This window comes from Mandrillus leucophaeus, unplaced genomic scaffold, assembly GCF_000951045.1.
Source record: "Mandrillus leucophaeus isolate KB7577 unplaced genomic scaffold, Mleu.le_1.0 Scaffold114, whole genome shotgun sequence".
NCBI classification, from domain to species: Eukaryota; Metazoa; Chordata; class Mammalia; order Primates; family Cercopithecidae; genus Mandrillus; species Mandrillus leucophaeus.
The window spans coordinates 2,461,605-2,480,027 of NW_012099654.1; the positions used below are offsets into that span (position 1 = coordinate 2,461,605).

The 18,423-nt window shown below is 40.4% G+C and overlaps 1 protein-coding gene across 2 annotated transcripts in view; it reads right to left on the reverse strand.

Annotated features, from left to right (window-relative positions):
* SV2C (synaptic vesicle glycoprotein 2C) overlaps positions 1-18,423 on the reverse strand; it is a 296,496-nt gene that overhangs the window by 250,102 nt on the left and 27,971 nt on the right. The gene's annotated exons all lie outside the window — the stretch shown is intronic.

Sequence of the window (18,423 nt, forward strand, 5' to 3'; positions counted from 1 at the left end):
TTGTAAAATTGGATTTCCCCCCTTCTTAACATTGTATTTCCTTCCAACAAATTTTAACAGAGACTCACATGGCACCCCAAACAGACAAGGAGTATATTCCCCTAGAATAGTGTCATATCCATGGGATCGTCACAGTTCATCAAATGATTTTACAGATGCATTTGATATTGCATTAGAACATATGGCTTATTCGGTGGGAGGAGTCTGCCCTTTCAGAAACTACCCCCAGGCCATCAGGGACAGGTAAGCTCCACGCCATGTAGCTCCACAACCCCACTTCTATTTTCTTCATCTCTGGATACCCAGTACACACACTCTCTCTCTCTCTCCCTCCCTCCTACCTCCTCCAACTGCCACTCTGGTTAGCTGCTGTTTTGGTAGTAAAGTCTGGACCTTCCATGACCTGTTATTTGGTTTTCTTTTTCACTGATAGCCCCCTCATGCCTTGTTTCCTTAAATTCAGGCTGACCTCTTGGTAACTTGTATTCCATTTGTCCACTCAGCTGCCTCTTCTGGTGGCTCATGTGAGTCATCATCAGGTTCATCCTTGTACACAGATGATACGGAGGTTAAAAAAGTCTTTCTCCCCCATCATTAACTCCCTAAGCCTTAAGCTATGGCAGCATTCCAAACATTGATTTATATAATCGCCATTTCTACTTTTTCACTTTGTACCTAGTTTAAAATATTTAAAGTGGCTATTACTAACATACATTTAACTACTCATCCAAATGCCACAATCAAACCCAGCAATAAAGACAAACAGATGTTTGTTTATAAATGGACCTTGCTTCATTCCCACTGAATACCTACAAATGCCCAGTAGGCAAAACAGGAGTATGACTCTCACAGACCTGTGTTTTGGAAGATGATAAAATGAAATTAAAATAAACATATGATTGCAAGGTTTACAACCAAATGTTTTAGTAAACGATTTTTCTGTTTGTCTTCCCTTTTAAAAAAAAAAAAAAAACTGAGAGGAAAAGAAAGGGAGGAAGAGAGTGATGGGAGAATCCATGAGAACAGTAAGAAAAAATGGAAAGGTCGTAACAAAGGAGGCTGAGGATGGGATGCTCAGAAACTCAAGAAGTCAGGGAAAAGGGGCAGGGAGGACATTGATGGAATTGAGAGACATTCCCTACTTTAAAAATTAACAGACAATCAGAATATTTCTCACTATAAATAAAATAAACTGCCATCCTATCCATCGAACGGATGATCACATCAGACACTGCACATCAGCTGCTTCCTGTACACAATCAGCCCCAGAAACACCATTAAGTGAGCTCCAAAGACCGCTTCGTTGAAAGCAGAGTCTGAACAACCCTACGGCACCACCCCAGTGCCTTTCATAATGGAAAGCTTCTGCCATAGCTGTTTCTAAGAAATTGTACATCAACTGACTGCGTATGGCTTTTTTGCTTTTGTTCTCAGCCACAGGTATCCTTACCACATGCTTTACAGGGCTTTCATCCCTAAAGAGGTCCTTGTATAGGAGCCACCTCTGTAAGAGGCAAGAGGTATGATATCTTCAATGTCATGGTTATGACTGGAAAAGTGGACAATTCTAACCCCCTAAGTAATCTAAGCACTTGAGCAATGAGAAATAAAATAAAATAAAAATTTTACAATTAAATATTCCAATTTTGAAAAAATTCTTACAGAAATCTTTGTTTTAATTCTGGGACAGAACAAAGCAATGTGCACATATAGGTTCTCTTTTTTGTCTCTCAAGATTTCTCATCCCCCAAATCGAAGCTCAAGTTTCTTGAGGGAAGAGACTTGTTCTTTAGTTTGTAGTCTTACTAAAGCAAAGAAGATTTTTCTTTGCTCTTTCATAGACGGGAAATATGAACACTTATTCAAAAATGCTATATAAAATGAGATGTTTGCAGATATCGCCTTTGGGGTAAGCTGGTGAAGGGTATAGGGGTCTCTCTGAATTATTCCTTACAACTACATGTGAATCTACAATGATTTCAAAATACAGAGTTAAACCCAAACCCCAAGTTTGTACTATCTTTATAAAGCCATCTTGGAATATGTGCAGGATGATTGGCTGGGGGCAGATGATTCGGGGGCAGAGTTATAATTCTATGACTATTATCTCCCTCTGGTAAATGGAAAAAAGGAAAAAGCTTGGCTCATTCCAGATATTGCCAGGAAAATGGCAGATTAATATCTACATGGGAAGGTCATGCTTGAATTAAAGCAGCAATTCTCAAGGGTGGGGCTTACACACCAGGTGTGGCCTATAAGTAGGTCCACGAGCAACTGTTTATAGTATCATCCATGTTTACTTTTATTTCTCGAATAAATTACGGAGTTTCACCACATAATATGTGTCGGACTTTGTTTCAATGAAGAATAAAACAAAGCACCTTGATTTGGTGCTTACTATGTGTGAGGCATTGTGCTAAAAACTTCCTGTACATCCTTTTATTCTTTTATTTAATCTTTACTTCAATCCTACAAAATAGATATTATAGTCCTCCATTTTACAGATGAAAAAATTAAGGCTTAGAGAGATTAAATAGCCCAAAGTCACAAAGCTTGTTAGAGGAGATGCTGGACTCAAGCTCAGATGTGTCTGACCCCAAAGCCTTACTTACCCCTTATGTTCATCTGCCTCACACAGTGGTCTCACTGAGGTCTTATTAAATGAGGTGGCCTTCTTCCTAGTCATTTCAGTATTTCAGTAACTTTTTTTCCTACACTAGAATGGTTTTATACCTGCTTCTCTAAATTGTCTTTTACATCCTGAAGTAAAGAGAATTGCTGTGAGGCCTTTAATCAGTGATGAGCTTTATATGGGTAATAATTTTAAAATGTGGTCTTGTTTGTTCCAATAAACTACCCTAGGATGGTGGCTGTACTTCAAAAGATAATGTAACCCTGTTAAATAAGACATCAGTGGGCCAGGACAGCAGGAAAGTAGGCAAAGCAATGAAACTCTAACAGCCTCTGATTAAGTACATGATGCTTACTCAAGTCAGTTTCCTTCTCCACGAAATAAGGGTAATAATGACCACCTTCCAGTGTTGTGAGGATTAAATGAGTTGTTTACACCAGTTTTAGGACAGAATCTGACACATATTCAGTGGTTTCAATTCAGTTTCCCCAGGAACAGACCTAGCCATAAGGAGTCAGCTGCAAATCACTTATTATTAAAGAGTAAGGGAGTCAGGGAGCAGGGTGGGGAGAGGGCGATGGAAGCAGGGCTGCAATTTTAGGTATTGTACCATGGAGCAAGCTTCAGGAGGAACTCTGGAGTACAAATTATGCCTAGGAAGTTTTCCCCACTCAGGCAAAGGTGCTGAGTTTTCATAACCCCATGCCAACTATTGGCTGAGGGCTCCTGGGGGCAATGATGGAATGTAGGAGCTTCCTGTTCTCTGCACCAAAAGACAAGGCAGTTCCAGTAGCCTGAGGGCAGTCCTCTGAAGAGCCACAGGTGCTGGCCAAGGAAAGCAAAGGCACACTGAAGCCAGGTGGGGAGAGCACAGGATGATAAAAGGGGTCCAGCGACCCAGGGCATTAACAGTATCTCCTGTAATGAGCCTTGATAAATATCTGTTTAGATCCCCTACTCATCATGCTAAGCTGCAGGATACATAGCCGATTAAAAACAGCCTTTATAGAAGTGGCTGTTAAATCAAACAATGTTCACAGCAAAGTGAATCTGATATAGTCAATGACATGCACGATCATTGTGCATGATATTTTGCACAAATACGTAAAATACAAAGAATATACACATAAGCATTACTCCGGTAAAACACAGTTTTGGTTTTTTTTTTGGCTCCTTTGATGTTTCATGACAAACACACATATTCAATACCACTATATACTATTTCAAAACTTTCCTACACAAGTTGCCACCCTACACAACCCCCCCACACAGGTGTTTCTCTTGGTGTTTCCCCACACCGCCCACACATGCAGTCTTTCCTTTGCTTTACTCCTCATCACCACCATCAGTCTAAAGATCTTGGATAGCTCCTCCTCCCCCAAATGTTCTAGAATCTTCTGGATGCTGGGAGAGTCCATTCTTCTAACAACCGTATTTATGCAGATTTAAAGCCATAGTGCGCTGATAGAGTAATGATAGCAATAATAATGGCTAATCTGTTATTATGTCAGCCATGTGCCACTCACTTCAGATGCATTATCACACAATAATGCTCACAAACATTGTATGGGGTAGGTACTTTTAAAATCCCTACTTCACAGATAAGAAAACTGAAACCTGCCCAGGAATAATGCGACCCTATGCAATACTATGCCAGAGCCCAACCACATACCCACTACATCTGCTTCATTTTCATGGAAATGGGAGCCTGTGATGGAAATAGGGATCTGAAACAGCATAGGTGTGTAGAAGGCAGCCCCCATGCCAGTAGACTTGGGCTCTTCTAAAGTACTTGCAGATACGTAGTGTGCTGGGATTGGGCAGAGGGGCTCATAACATCCCTCTTCCTCTCTTAAGCTTGGATCTAAAGGAGATATTCGACACAGAAGACAAATCGCGAACTACTTGCCAGCTGACTGGACAACTGCATCCAATTTTATTCCTGATGCCACACCTCCCTCCCAAGTCAGGCATGCTGGGCTACACAGGACTCCTTCTGGAGTGGAGTGGGGTTGAGGGGGGAGCTTTCCATGAAGCTTTCCACTGAGCGCATCTTTGAGATGAAGAAATAGAAACTGACCCATCATCCCAGACTGTCCAAATCTCTGACATTAAGTGTTTATTATTTAAAGGCACCTCTTGCCCTCCAACCCTCTAAACTACCTGTATGCATACATTCTCATTCTTTAAGGTGCAGTTCAAAAATCACCTCTTCCATGAAATGAATTTCTTTCTTTATTGCTTAGCCTAATCACATCTTGCAAGCTAAGTGTAGCTGGTTTCCTCCTGTCATTCAATCATGTTTTCCATTATGCTCATCAATATATGTGATGGCCTTCCCTATTAAAGTGTAACTTTCCTGAAAGCAGGAAGCTTTCCTGAAAGCAGTAAAATAAAACAGCATAAAGTAATGTTATTGGGTATTTTGTTTGTTTGTTTTTTGAGACAGAGCCTCACTCTCCCACCCAGGCTGGAGTGCAGTGGTATGGTCATGACTCACTGCAGCCTCAACTTCCCAGGCTCAAGCGGTCCTCCCACCTCAGCCTCCCGAGTAACTGGGACTACAGGTGTGCACCACCATGCCAGGCTAATGTTTTATTTTTTGTAGAGATGAAGTCTTTTTATGTTTCCCAGGCTGATCTAGAACTCCTGTGCTCAAGCGGTCCTCCTACCTCAGCCTCCCAAAGTGCTGGGATTACAGGTGTGAGCCACTGCATCTGGCCTTAAAGCAATGTTATTAAATTAGGACTCAAGCACCATAAGGGCCCAACTCTTAGTTCCTCCACTTTCTTTACCAGGCAATTTGTTTGGATCAGAAGTTCCCCAAGGTGCAATCTGCAACATGTGGTCCTATAAGGTGCTCTGAGAGGACAAAGTTGTATGGTCATATACATTTTGGAAGTTTCTGTCTCACACTTACTTCATGTGGAGTACGAGTAGGAGGGTTACAGTACAAAGCCTGTTATAAAGAACCTTGCTTAAATTTGTTACCCAATTATTTCCAAACTTTCCTAATAACAGAATTCCCCACCCTCAACATGACACCAGTAAGCAGTTCTCATTATACACTTTATGGAAATACTGTATTAAGATGAACACTAAAATCCTTTAAATTCTAACGTCTCTATTATAAAATACCCTAACACTAATTAGAATTAATCAAAGCAAGCAGGATAAAAGGCAGAAAATCTACATTAAAATAATATTTCTAAAATAAAATACAGTATTTCTTTTAAATGTATCAAAAACTGAAACTAAGTTTTCCAGATGTAATTGCTTATGATTTTTAAATAGACTTGCTATAAAAATAGAAAGTATTTAGCATATCTGTGTATTTTTAAAGTAATAAGTCATTCAAAGAGTCTGGAAAGTTTAATTTTAAGTATAGTAACATTCATTTTAATGCAATTTTGACACAGTTAATTTGCTCTGTGAAGAATAGGTCTCATAAACCAGGGTAAATTTGACCTCAGCAGTTGTCCAAATCTCTACAAACCCTAGATTAGTGAAATCTAAAGGGCTCACACAAATGATAAACCTATTTGCATATATAAACTTTTGTGAAGGTCCCAGAAATATCCTCAAGTGAGTCAAAGTGGGCAGTATCCTTCTTTGAAGAAATACTTGAATTCAATTTAGTACAGAATCTTTCTTTCTGATTACAAAACCAAAGCAGGCTTATTTTAAAAAGAACTGGACCAACGCATACCAATTTGGATGGCTACTAGCAAAAATCAAACAAACAAAATAACAAGTGTTGGCAAGGATGTGGAACCACTGTGCACCGTTGGTGGGAATATAAAATGGTACAGCCTCTGTGAAAAATAGTGTGGTAGCTCCTAAAAACATAAAAATAGAATTACCATATGATCTAGCAATTCCACTTCTGGGTATAGACACAAAAGAATGGAGAGCAGATTCTAGAGAAGATATTTATACATCTATGATCCTAATAGTGTTATTCACAGTAGCTCAATCCAGGAAGCAACCCACTGGCCCATTGACCGATGAATGGATAGGCAAAATGTGGTGGACACAGACAAGGGAATATTATTCAGCCTTAAAAGGAAGGAAATTCTGAAACATGCTGTAATATAGATGAATCTTGAGGATATTATGCTAAATGAAATAAGCCAGCCACAAAAAAGACAAATACTGTATGATTCTATTATGAGATCCTTAGACCAGTCAAAATAATAGAGACAGGATATAGAATGGTGGTTTCCAGGGTCTGGGAGAAGTGGGGAATGGGGAGTTTTCATTTAATGGACAGGGAGTTTCAGTTTTACAAGATGAAAAGAGTGATGGAGATGAATGGTAGTGTTGGTTGCACATTATGAACACATTCAATAGCACTACCTGTACACTTAAAAATGGTTAAGTGGTAAATTTTATGTGATGTTATTTTATCACAATAAAATTGGGGGAAAGTAATAATTTAAAACCTCCAGAACCTGTGAATGTGACCTTATATGGAAAAAGATGTAAATATGTTAAGGATCATGATTATCATCCTAGATTATTCAGGTGGGCCCTAAGTCCAATGACAAGCATTCTTAGATAGAAGAGAGAAGACACAGAGACAAAAGGAGAAGGCCATATGAAGATGGAGACAGAAATTAGAGTTACACAGCCACAGGCCAAGGAGCACCTGGAGTCCCCAGAAGGTAGAAGAGCAAGGAGGGAGTCTCCTTAGAGAGAGTGCAGCTCTGCTCACATCTTAGTTTGGGACTCACCTCCAGAACTGAGAGATAATAAATTTCTACATTTTAAGTTATCCAGTTTGTGGTAAATTGTTAGGCAGCCACAGGAAATTAATACAAGATCCTTTTCTTGTTGAATTTTAAGAGCCCTTCATATAGGAAGGATATAAAGTCTTTGGTCATATATGTTGTAAACTGTTTCTCAGATGGCCTTATGTACAGTGTTTTTCACTGTGAAAAGCTATTAAACAATTTTTATACAGTCTATTTAAAGGTTTCTTTGTTCATGTTTTCTGCTTTGTTGTAAGTTTATCAAGGCCCTCCTGAACTTCCAAAACATCCATCTATATTTGTTCTAATTAACTTTTATTGTTTAATGTTTTGTTCTGGAACTTTTTTGTTATATGAGGAAGGGATTAAAAAAGAAAAAAAACTGAACATCCCGAAATAGTTACTAAAATGCCTGTTTTGTAAGAGAAAAAATTCCTATATTTATTAGTATCTGTTCAGTTTTTTATTCTTCTGTTGCCTTTATACCATTTAGCTTTAATTTTTATCACTTTGTTACATGTTTTAATCTCAGTGCATATATCCTTCATGCTTCATCTTCTGCAAGTATTTATTGATTATTCTCATCCACCTTTTCCTCCACATAAACTTTAGAATTGCTTAGCTACTTTTCAAAGAAACATTTCATTAGGATTTTGCTAAGTTTATAAGTTAATTGCAGAACTGAAAGAGTCATCTCATTTAGAAAGGCATCTATTATTCAAGCTTTCTTTTATGTAACTCGGTGAAGTTTAGATGCTTTCTTCTTACAGTGCCAGTTATTTAATGAACAAGATACATACCTATATATAGAAAATATATATTTAAACATTTTAAAATTCTTTTTTTTTTTTTTTTTTTTTTTTTTTGACACGGAGTCTCGCTCTGTCACCCAGGCTGGAGTGCAGTGGCCGGATCTCAGCTCACTGCAAGCTCCACCTCCCGGGTTCACGCCATTCTCCTGCCTCAGCCTCCCGAGTAGCTGGGACTACAGGCGCCCGCCACCTCGCCCGGCTAAGTTTTTGTATTTTTTAGTAGAGACGGGGTTTCACCGTGTCAGCCAGGATGGTCTCGATCTCCTGACCTCGTGATCCGCCCGTCTCGGCCTCCCAAAGTGCTGGGATTACAGACTTGAGCCACTGCGCCCGGCCTTAAAATTCATTTTATATTTGCATATAGTTTTCTCAAAACCATGATATATAATTGGCCACAAACTAGTTTCTGCCAGATCCATTGGGTGGGTCAGGAAATGTGCTGTCTCCTGCAGTAAAACATCAGGATTCATGGGGAGCAACTCACTGAATTCCATTTGTGCAACAGAGTGGATACACTACAAATAAGGGTCAGACTTGCTTGAGGATAATTCAGAAAGACAAGGCTCTGAACCATGCTGACAGTCCTAGCTCACTTTTCCTCTCCATATCCTTCTGTAGACCTGGACCCATCTCGGGTAAAGTATGTACAGGAGCAACTTTCAAGAAGAGCTGGCAAGCGCACCCAGAGTGTCTTCATTTGAGCCCAGGAGGAGTGCAATACTCCTGGATTCCTGTCCCTAAGTAGTTACCAGGATCTCATAGCTCTTTGGGGGAAACCAGATGCCCAAGGGGCATCAAAACAACCTGTATTATGAAGCATAATCAGCTACCACACTGTTGTACACAATTCCTGCTCTTAAGTAACAGTGAGACATTCTCTTCCATCCAATGGCCAAAGACATTCTGGCAGATGGTTTTCCCTGCATTAAACAGGCACCACCAGACTTGAAAGGGACCATCTGTGAATGTGATAATGACTACTCAAAGTCAATGTGGTCAGTTATGCCTCTTTCACTGGAACTTATGTAAGGGAAACTCAAAGAGAAACAAAGCCAGGACCTGAATTCCTTCCCAGAAGGCAAGGCTTAGGGAAGGCAGTGGGAACTGGGAAGAGCAGAAGTGGGAGGAGGACTTCCCTCAACAATTCTGCTTTCCTTTCCTGGGTTTAAAAGATCCAATCACTCATTCAGGAAGTATGTATTCTGCACCTGTGATGCGGTGGGAACTCTTCTGGGAGCTAAAAGTCAGAGACTGAACAAAACACATGAAGTCCCTGATTGTAGGAAGCTTGCTTTCTTGAAGCAAGACAGATAGCAAAACAAAGAAATGTAACTCCATGTAGTGGTGAGTGCCACAAATAAAAACAAGGCAGGGAAAGGAGTTAGAGCAGCTCTGTCCCATAGAACATTCACAATGGTGGAAATTCTGTATCTGACTGTCCAATAAAAATATGATAATTTAAATTTAAATGACCACACATGACTAGCAGCTACTCTATTGAATGGTGCAGGGTTAGAGAGTGCGGAAGGTGCTGCTCTTCTAGGAAGAGCAGCCAAGGTAGGAGACTCTGAGCAGAGGAAATTTAAAGAGAAGCCCGATTAAGGCTAGGGCATGGGCCATGCTGCTACCCAGAGGCTCAGAGATTTCCAGACATGGAAGACAGCAAGAGCAAAGGGGCTCAGGCAGAGAATGGCAATGAGGCCAACTGGCTGAGTAGAGCCAGGGAGAGGGGGTCAAGGGAAGTGGCTGGGACATATCACCCGGGACTTTTGAGAGCTACAGTAAGGGCCTTGGGTTCTCTAAGAAAGATGGGTTTAGAGTAGGGGGAGGTGACAAGATCTAGAAGAATGTACCCTAGTGGAGCATCAAACAAGGAGTTCTTTTAAAATCCTATTTACCTAGATATTGGCAATGCCTCCTTTTCTTTTATTAAATCTCATCAGCCTTGCTCTTTCACATTTGTTATCCTTTTTATTCTGATTACAATCACCTTATAATGAGCGTGACATCTTTGAAAATAGGTAGCATTTATTAAATGTCATTAAAGACAGGTTTGAGGAAGGAGGAGGACAGTCAGAGGGAGAGTTCCACAGTGCAGACAGAGCAGTCAAAGAGAAAAATCCAGCTCTTCATTGTACCTGGTAGGTGCTTGATAAGTATCTATGATCAACAACCCTTCTTCACCTCCACATTCACTCAATCTCTCACCAGAGCTATTACAAAATAAGACTAGTTTCTCTTTCCCCTGTATGCCTATCACTAAAAGTAGAAGAAAAAGAAAATCTATAAATTAGATATTCCTGTATTGCATATTTAAAACTTGGCTATAGAGCCAAATACTGGTGTCAAGCAATTACTCAGACTCAAAGATGGAAAACTAAAAGCAGTCACGCCATCCAGATACTACCTCAGTGGGACCAATGCGCAATTGTTCCTATATTTATACAGAAACTCTACAACATCCCTTGAGTAAACAGGTGTCCTAGACATATTAAAATGACCTAATTTAATAGACGTAAACAGTGAGCTTGTTTATGAGTCAGACACACACTTGGGCTCCCATACTGCCTTTACCACTTACTAGCTTTGTGACATTAGTGTAAAATGGGAAATAACAGTGCTGTTGTTGAGATGAAATAACATCAAAAGGCAAATCATGGTACGTAGTACCCATTCGGTAAATGCTAGTTTACTTGAATTTAAAGAAGAATAAAAGAATATAATTTATAATTTATGAGTCAGCAGTGATAATACCGGCAATTTCCTATTTTGAAAGGAAACATGATTGTTAAACCTAAGTTGGTCATGCCTTTCCCTCGCCTGCAAGCACAGGCTGGGAGTCATGAAGCCACAGCATGCTATTTCAGAAAAGGCTCACCCGCAGTGTTTACAGCTGTTGCTGAGCTACACACTCTGGGGTTTAGCCTGCAAAAGAAAGCTCAAAGAAGAATGTCTACTTGTCTGCCTGTCTTTACTGAGGGAATCAGGGCAATGTGATTAACATACTTGCAGAGTTTTAATGCAATTTAAAAGCATAGCCAGATTGATCAAGTCAGCCTCATTCTTATTACATTGATAACAGCAAAACACATCTTCCTGGACCTCAGGAAACTCCCACAGATGTCAACAAGAGGAGGAAACAGAGCCCCCAGAGCTTGCACTGTTCTCCCTCTACTGGCTAGAAACGTTTTATTTTCTCTTTCTATTTTGTGCTTTACTTAGTAAATATTTCATTTTGCAAGGTTCTTAGGGCGGTGGCTATAAAAAGCAGCTGTCTTTGTTTACTCAGCACCTCCTGAACACCATGATAAAATCCACTCCCAGGGCATTATTCCCGTGGTGATGGGGGATGGGGAGGGATGCTGTACTCATTGTTTCCCTTGCTTGTGGCCTCTAGAAGGGAGGCATCAGGGACTTACTGAACACCTCCCCCAGTGCTCCATAGCTAAATGGGAGCACAGCTTTGAGACCAAGATGTTTCAGTGTTGCACAAGTCCCCACAGAGTCATCTGCAAAGCATGAAAACTGGAGCATTCATTTACTTAGCATGTGGTGTTCTGCCCAGGGTTCTGTTGGTACAGAAGAGATGTATGCTGAGAAAATGCCATTCAAGGCAGGGCCCTGCTGCCACAAGCCTGAGGTGTGTATGTGTGTGTGTGTGAGAGAGAGATTGTGGGGAGGAAAGTACAAATCTGTGCATTAGAAAGAGTAGCATAAGAGATCTAGGTAGCCGCTGAGAATGGGCGTTCTCTCCTCTCTTTTCCAATAAAACCTTCTCTTTATTGTCACTGGGAGAGAGTTGCTAAACTAATTCACATCCAACATATAAATAAATGGCTAAGGAATTCCTACAGTACTTCTCCTTTCCCTGAGGTATTTCTCTCTTAATTCCTCAGTCCAAGAAAATGGGTAAATTGTGGAATTTCAAGCTCAGTAGTTGGGTTTATAAGTTAGATATTGGGGGACAAGGACTTCTTGGCTTAAATCCTACCAAGTGGACTACTGAATATTCCACCAATGTTTGAGAACTGATCTGGCCTCCAAAGCAACAGTCACAAGGGAAGTCAGAATTCATCCATCCACCCAGTCAGACTACAACTGCATAAGGGAAGGGACCATGTTTTAGCTCATCTCATATTCTTCATAGCCAAGGCAATCCTGGATATTCATTCATTTACTCATTCTTCACACAGCTACTTTGCACCTGCTCCACAGAAGGGTGTAGACCATCCTTACATGCTATACATACAGGAACTAAAGGCACAGACCCTTACCAGCAAGATATCTTCCATTTAATAGGACCACCTAGCAAACAAACAGACAATTATATTATGATGTGATAAGAGCAACGTGCTGGCACGTGGTATTACAATATTATGGAGTGAGGTCTAAACTGAGTTGGCCAGGCAAAAGGTAGACAAGTAGAGGTATTCACTGATTAAGGGCTTGCTTATTAAAAGACATAGTAAGAATTCTATGCGTATAGGGATATGTTGAAATTTTTAAAAAACACAAACATTTACTGAGGCTTTTGCAAACCTATACCTGTGTTAGCAAACAAAAATAAAAACAAAAACAGATTCCAATGCCTTCTTCAACTGTCATATCTCTGGGCCAGTAGTGTAACTCAACCTTGGCCTTATTTGCTAAACTTAAAATTTAAAATTTCTTCCTTTAGCTTTTTGGTGTCTTATCTCCCTGACATTGTTATCCACTATAAATTAGCGCCATGGAAGAAGGTATAAAGGCACTTTCGTGACTGACAGAAATATATGATTGACATCTGATTATATACAACAGTATTTTCCAAAATTCATTCTGGGAAATAATTTTAAAGTCTTCCTAAAAAAGAAGGTTAATGGTCAAATATGTTGAGGAAACACTTGTCACTTTCTCACCACTTCCACTACTCATTACCTGGTCTAAGCCACCATCACATGTCACCTGAACACTACAAGGGCCTCCCTCTTGGCATTCCTTATTCTACCATTGACCCTCAGAGTCCCTTTTCCACAGAGCATCTAAAAAAAACCTCACCAAAGGTGTGGCAGGAAACCTCACTCCCCTACTGAAAACCTTCAGGGGCCTCCTCCCCATCCCCTCGGTCCCACAAGGCCTCGCCTGCCTCCTCTCTGGTCTTGCCAGCCAGACTGGCCTCTGAGAGGCCAAACACTTCCTGCTTCCAGACCTTTGCAATTGCTGTTCTCCTGGGTTGCAGTGATCTTCCCCCAGAGAATAGAGGCTGGCCTCCCTCCTGCACTGGCTTTTGGTGTCCTTTTAAATGTCACCTCTACATAGAACCTTCGACCACACCACCTAAGAGTGCCAGTGCCTCGCATCACCGTGCCCTGACCCTTTATGCCATTTTTCTTATCATCTCTCACCATCTGACAACATACGACATATTTTGTATTTGTTCATTGCCTGACTTTCCCTGCCAATCATAAACTTCATGAGAAAACGACTTTTCCTGTTTCGTTATTAGTTAAATTCTAATACCTAGCAGAATGCCTGACACATTCTAAAATATTCATTAAATGACTGAATAAAACACTAAGTTAAGCAAAGTTAAAACTTTTTTGCAGGCCTTCTGAGAGCCTTTGATATGCAAATATGGATTGTGACCTTTTAAGAAAGGAAATTTATCTGACCTAAAAGCACTTTATTGGCAAAGCATGTTACAGAACAAGCATTCCCAGGACAAGTGTCCGGAAACCAGGGATGACACACTTCGGGGTGACAACATTTTTCTGGTGTTGCCAACAGGAGAAGTTTCAAGAAAGACCAAGGACTTCTCTTGCTAACAAACATGACTCACACAATGCAGGAACAGGAGAAATGCCACAGCCTCTCAGTATAATACTGAGAAAGCAAATTGACTTTGATATTTCCTGGTCTAATCCCAGGGAGGCAAATTAGCTTGATGCTATCACTAAGTAGTGAACTGTTTCTGCCATGGCCAGTACGGTCTGGAGAAAGACGCCTGCCTTTGTCTTCCAGTCTCCATTGGCAGCAATGGAATCTAATTATAACAGTCCCATAGGTCACTCTCTAAATGGAAATACACTGCTGAAAATATTCAGGGTGGAGGGAGAAGGACAAAATACATTTCCTCACTGGAAAGTTGCCTTACTTTACCCTCTCTCAATTTCTCTCATATAATTCACATGAATTATTTAAAAATATTCAACATTAATAACCACCTTTGCTTTAGTCATAAGAAAACCATACATGATTCCTTAAGACAGACAGGTCTAGATATAAAAGAAAGAAAGAGTTAGTGAAGAAACTTATCATTCAAAGCGCATTAAAAAAATAACTCCCAGAGCAGACAGATCTGATAGACTCTGCTTCCATTTAGAGGATCTTTTAGAATCCCTCCCCACCTCTCCCCCCAAAAAAGGTTCCTCACTTGGTGTATAACACAGAGATTCTAATATAGGCAATATTCAACTCCCAGCCCTTGGATTTTCAAGGTTATGCATTCATGGGGTATCATCTGCATCGCACATTTACACTTATAAAGTAATTTCACATGTTTTGTCTCACTTGATCCTCATAAGTACCTAGGGTGGATCTTACAGAAGAAAAATTGAGATGGAGAGATGCATTGGGACTGGCCCAGAGTCACACAGAGCCGGTTCTAGCAAATGTGAACCCATGTCTAAGACTTCTGGCTTTGAATCTTGTTCTCTCTCAGCTGCTGAGCCCTGGGGAACTCCCAACACTCATGTTCTTCGCACCATTGTGGCAAGCAGGCAACACTGCATCGGCTTTCCGATATGTTTCATCCCATCCTGGTTTCAGAATTCAGTTTCTAATTTCTTGATAAAAGGTCCATAAGGAGACAAATAGAGAACAACAGAGCTATGCTGTGAGGCTGGTGCCGACGGGCTGCTAGGCTGGCTCCTGTGCCCAGAACTCACTTCTGCACACCAACCTTGCAGCCTCTGTGATCAAATGTGTGCCTCAGCACAATTATTTCAATTCAGTGACTCGTGAGACTTCTCTCGATTGTCCGACTGCAAGTGTTAACTCCAGAAACCCCGAGGGTCTGCTAAATTAGAAAAATAGCTCTTTCAGGAACATGCCTTTGCTGGAGAGACTGCCCTGCCTGCTAACTTCATATGAAAATGCAGCCATTTCACCCAGGTAGATTTCTACCAAAGATATTCATGCCCCCACTTCCTGCCAGTCACAGAGGAGGCACCAAGTGACACTGTCCACCATCCAAGCCATCCACTTCCCAATAAGCACAACAAATCATACTCCATGCCCTTGACTTCAAGTAAAGGGTCTCCTCAGTTCCCTTCTCTGTTGCCTCTGCCCCCACCAGCCCTTCTCATCGTTTTGACATAACCCCGTAGCTTCTCTCCTATTCAGCAGGGTTCCTTTCCTAAAGATTTCAAAAAATATAGAAGTCAGTCCTTTGGGACAGCATGTTAGAAAACACGATTTGGTTCAGAGGGACACCACTTACAGTTGTTAGGTGACTAAAAATACTGTGGATAGCCATACCGCTGAAGAACTGGACTGGTCATAATGAAATGTAACCACTAATGTGTTATCCTATTTCTATGGAAAATCAGAGTTGACTTAAGTCATTGTGGATTTAAATGATTTTTCTAGACAAAAACCACTGTATTAGTTCCCCAGTACTACTTTTCCCAGTGAAAATATACCACAAACAGGATGGCCTAAAACAATAGAAACTGCTTGTCTCACCCATTCTGGAGGTTAAAAGTCTGAAATGAAGGTGTCAGCAGAGTCTTGTTCCCTCTGGCACCTGTAGAGAACCCTTTCTTGCCTCTTGCCAGCTTCCTACGGTGGCCAGCAAGCCTTGGCATTCCTCAGCTTGTAGGTGCATCTTTCCAGTCTCTGCCTCAGTTTCTCCCTATGTGTCTGTGAAAAATTTCTCTTTCATAAGGACACCAGTCATATTAGGGCCCACCCCAATGATCTTAACTTGATTGCATCTGCAAAAATCTTACTTCCAAACAAGGGCACATTCACACGTATGGGAGGTTAGGATTTTAACGTTTCTTTTCAGGGACACAATTTAACCCATAACACCCATCCTACTAAAGAACTGACTGTAAATGAAATGAACTCACCTTTGATTATACTTAAGAAGAATTATAACATATTTCATTGGTGTTTCCCTGTAATCATTCCCCCTCAAATTTTTAAGTGAGGTTTGCAGATACTTCAAATCTCAGCTAGATACTGTTCATTGGACATAGTAAATGGCACTATTCTTGTAATCTCAAGAGATTGAGCCCTTTGCAACTCTTCTGATAATAGACTGGAAAGAAGAAAGATAGAATATTTATGAGCACAAATGAACAATCCTATCACTTTTCTTTTCTCTTTTCATTCATTCAAATTCACTGAAACTTTCAACATATTTTAAAGTTATATGTAGTAATACAGTAAGCAGTTAAGGCTTGGAAATTAGTCCTCTAACACAAATTCTTCTTTTGAATCTCCTCCTCCAAGTGTTTAAAAGCAAAAAGGTTGGTTCTATAATTATAAATTCACAAAGATCACCAAAAGAAAAACAAAGTCACTCACACCCCTTGTTGGCCAGATATTGGCTGGACCTACGGCTATTCACACCATCTCTAACACTAACAGGACAATATTGAGATACGAGAAAACACTGCCAGCAGATAGCTCATAAATTAGTCAACTTCTTTGTCTACACAATGCCAAACAACCAAATTATATATTTTTTCACCACAATTAATGAAACTAACACGTTATCTCCATTTGCTTTAAGGTGGGACTCATATTTGATCCATCTGATCCCTAGGTCAAGCAGCAAAAGATGATTTAAGGCTTTAGCTTGAAACCAAAACATGATCTTTTATATCCTAAAAGGTTAAATGATGTCAAGGTTATCCAATGTAAAAACAATTTTTGGCCTCCATGGAATACAGGTATTTATTTTTTGCATAAAGAAAAGTATTCTCCCCTCTAATATGGTGAAGCACACAATTTTAAGAACACCAGTGCTTAAATATTTTATGTTAAAATATAGAAATTTAAAGACTTCTTTAGAGCAGCTTCTGCAAAAGTGGTGCATGTCTCTAATACTCGGACTCTCTGTTCCCATATTTCTGTCTTTGCCTTTCTGTGTGACTCTTCCAAATTCTTTTGTCTCATCCCATTTCTTCTGTCCTCTTTTATCCCTAGAAAATGTACATCACTCCAATTTTATCTCTTTTAACTGGCCACATTATATAAGTTAACTTTACTATTTTCACATTATTGTTTAACTACATATCTTTGTTATTACATTTTGAAAAGCAAGAACTTTAAAAATGCTTTCTAAATACTCCAAAAAATTCCTTAAGTTGCTTTCATATCACATAATCTTCTGTTGCTTCCTCACTCTCTGTCAATCACATGTCAGTGGTCCTAAAATAAGGTGCACTATGCTCCACATAGACCAACATTCATAAAAGTATGCTGAAAAACAAATATATGCAACATTTGCCAACTGTGCTATATGGACAAAATGTGAGTGACCTTTTCCTGAAATGTGATTTTTGCATACTTAGGTGCAATGCAAAGTTTAAGAAGATCTGTAGATATTTTATCGACTTCAAGAATTAAACATTATTTTAAAATGACCAATCTTAACAAAACCTCATGAAAATAAATTCTGTTGAGGGGCATGCCCAAGATGGCTGAATAGGAACAGTTCCAGCCTCCAGCTCCCAGCATGAGTGACACAGAAGACGGATGATTTCTGCATTTTCAACTGAGGTACTGGGTTCATCTCACTGGGCAGTATCGGACAGTTGGTGCTGGTCCGTGGGTGCAGCCCGACCAGCAAGAGCTGAAGCAGGGCGAGGCATCGCCTCACCTCGGAAGTGCAAGGGGGAAGGGCATTCCTTTTCCTAGCCAAAGGAAATTGAGACACATAACACCTGGAAAATAGGGTAACTCCCACCCTAATACTGCGCTTTACCAAGGGTCTTTAGCAAACAGCACACCAGGAGATTATATCCCACACCTGGCCCAGAGGGTCCCATGCCCACAAAGCCTCCCTCATTGCTAGCACAGCAGTCTGAGATCTAACTGCAAGGTGGCAGCAAGGCTGGGGGAGGGGTGCCCACGATTGCTAAGGCTTAAGTAGGTAAACAAAGCCACCTGGAAGCTCTAATTGGGTGGAGCCCACCAATTCGAGGAGGCCTGCCTGCCTCTGTAGACTCCA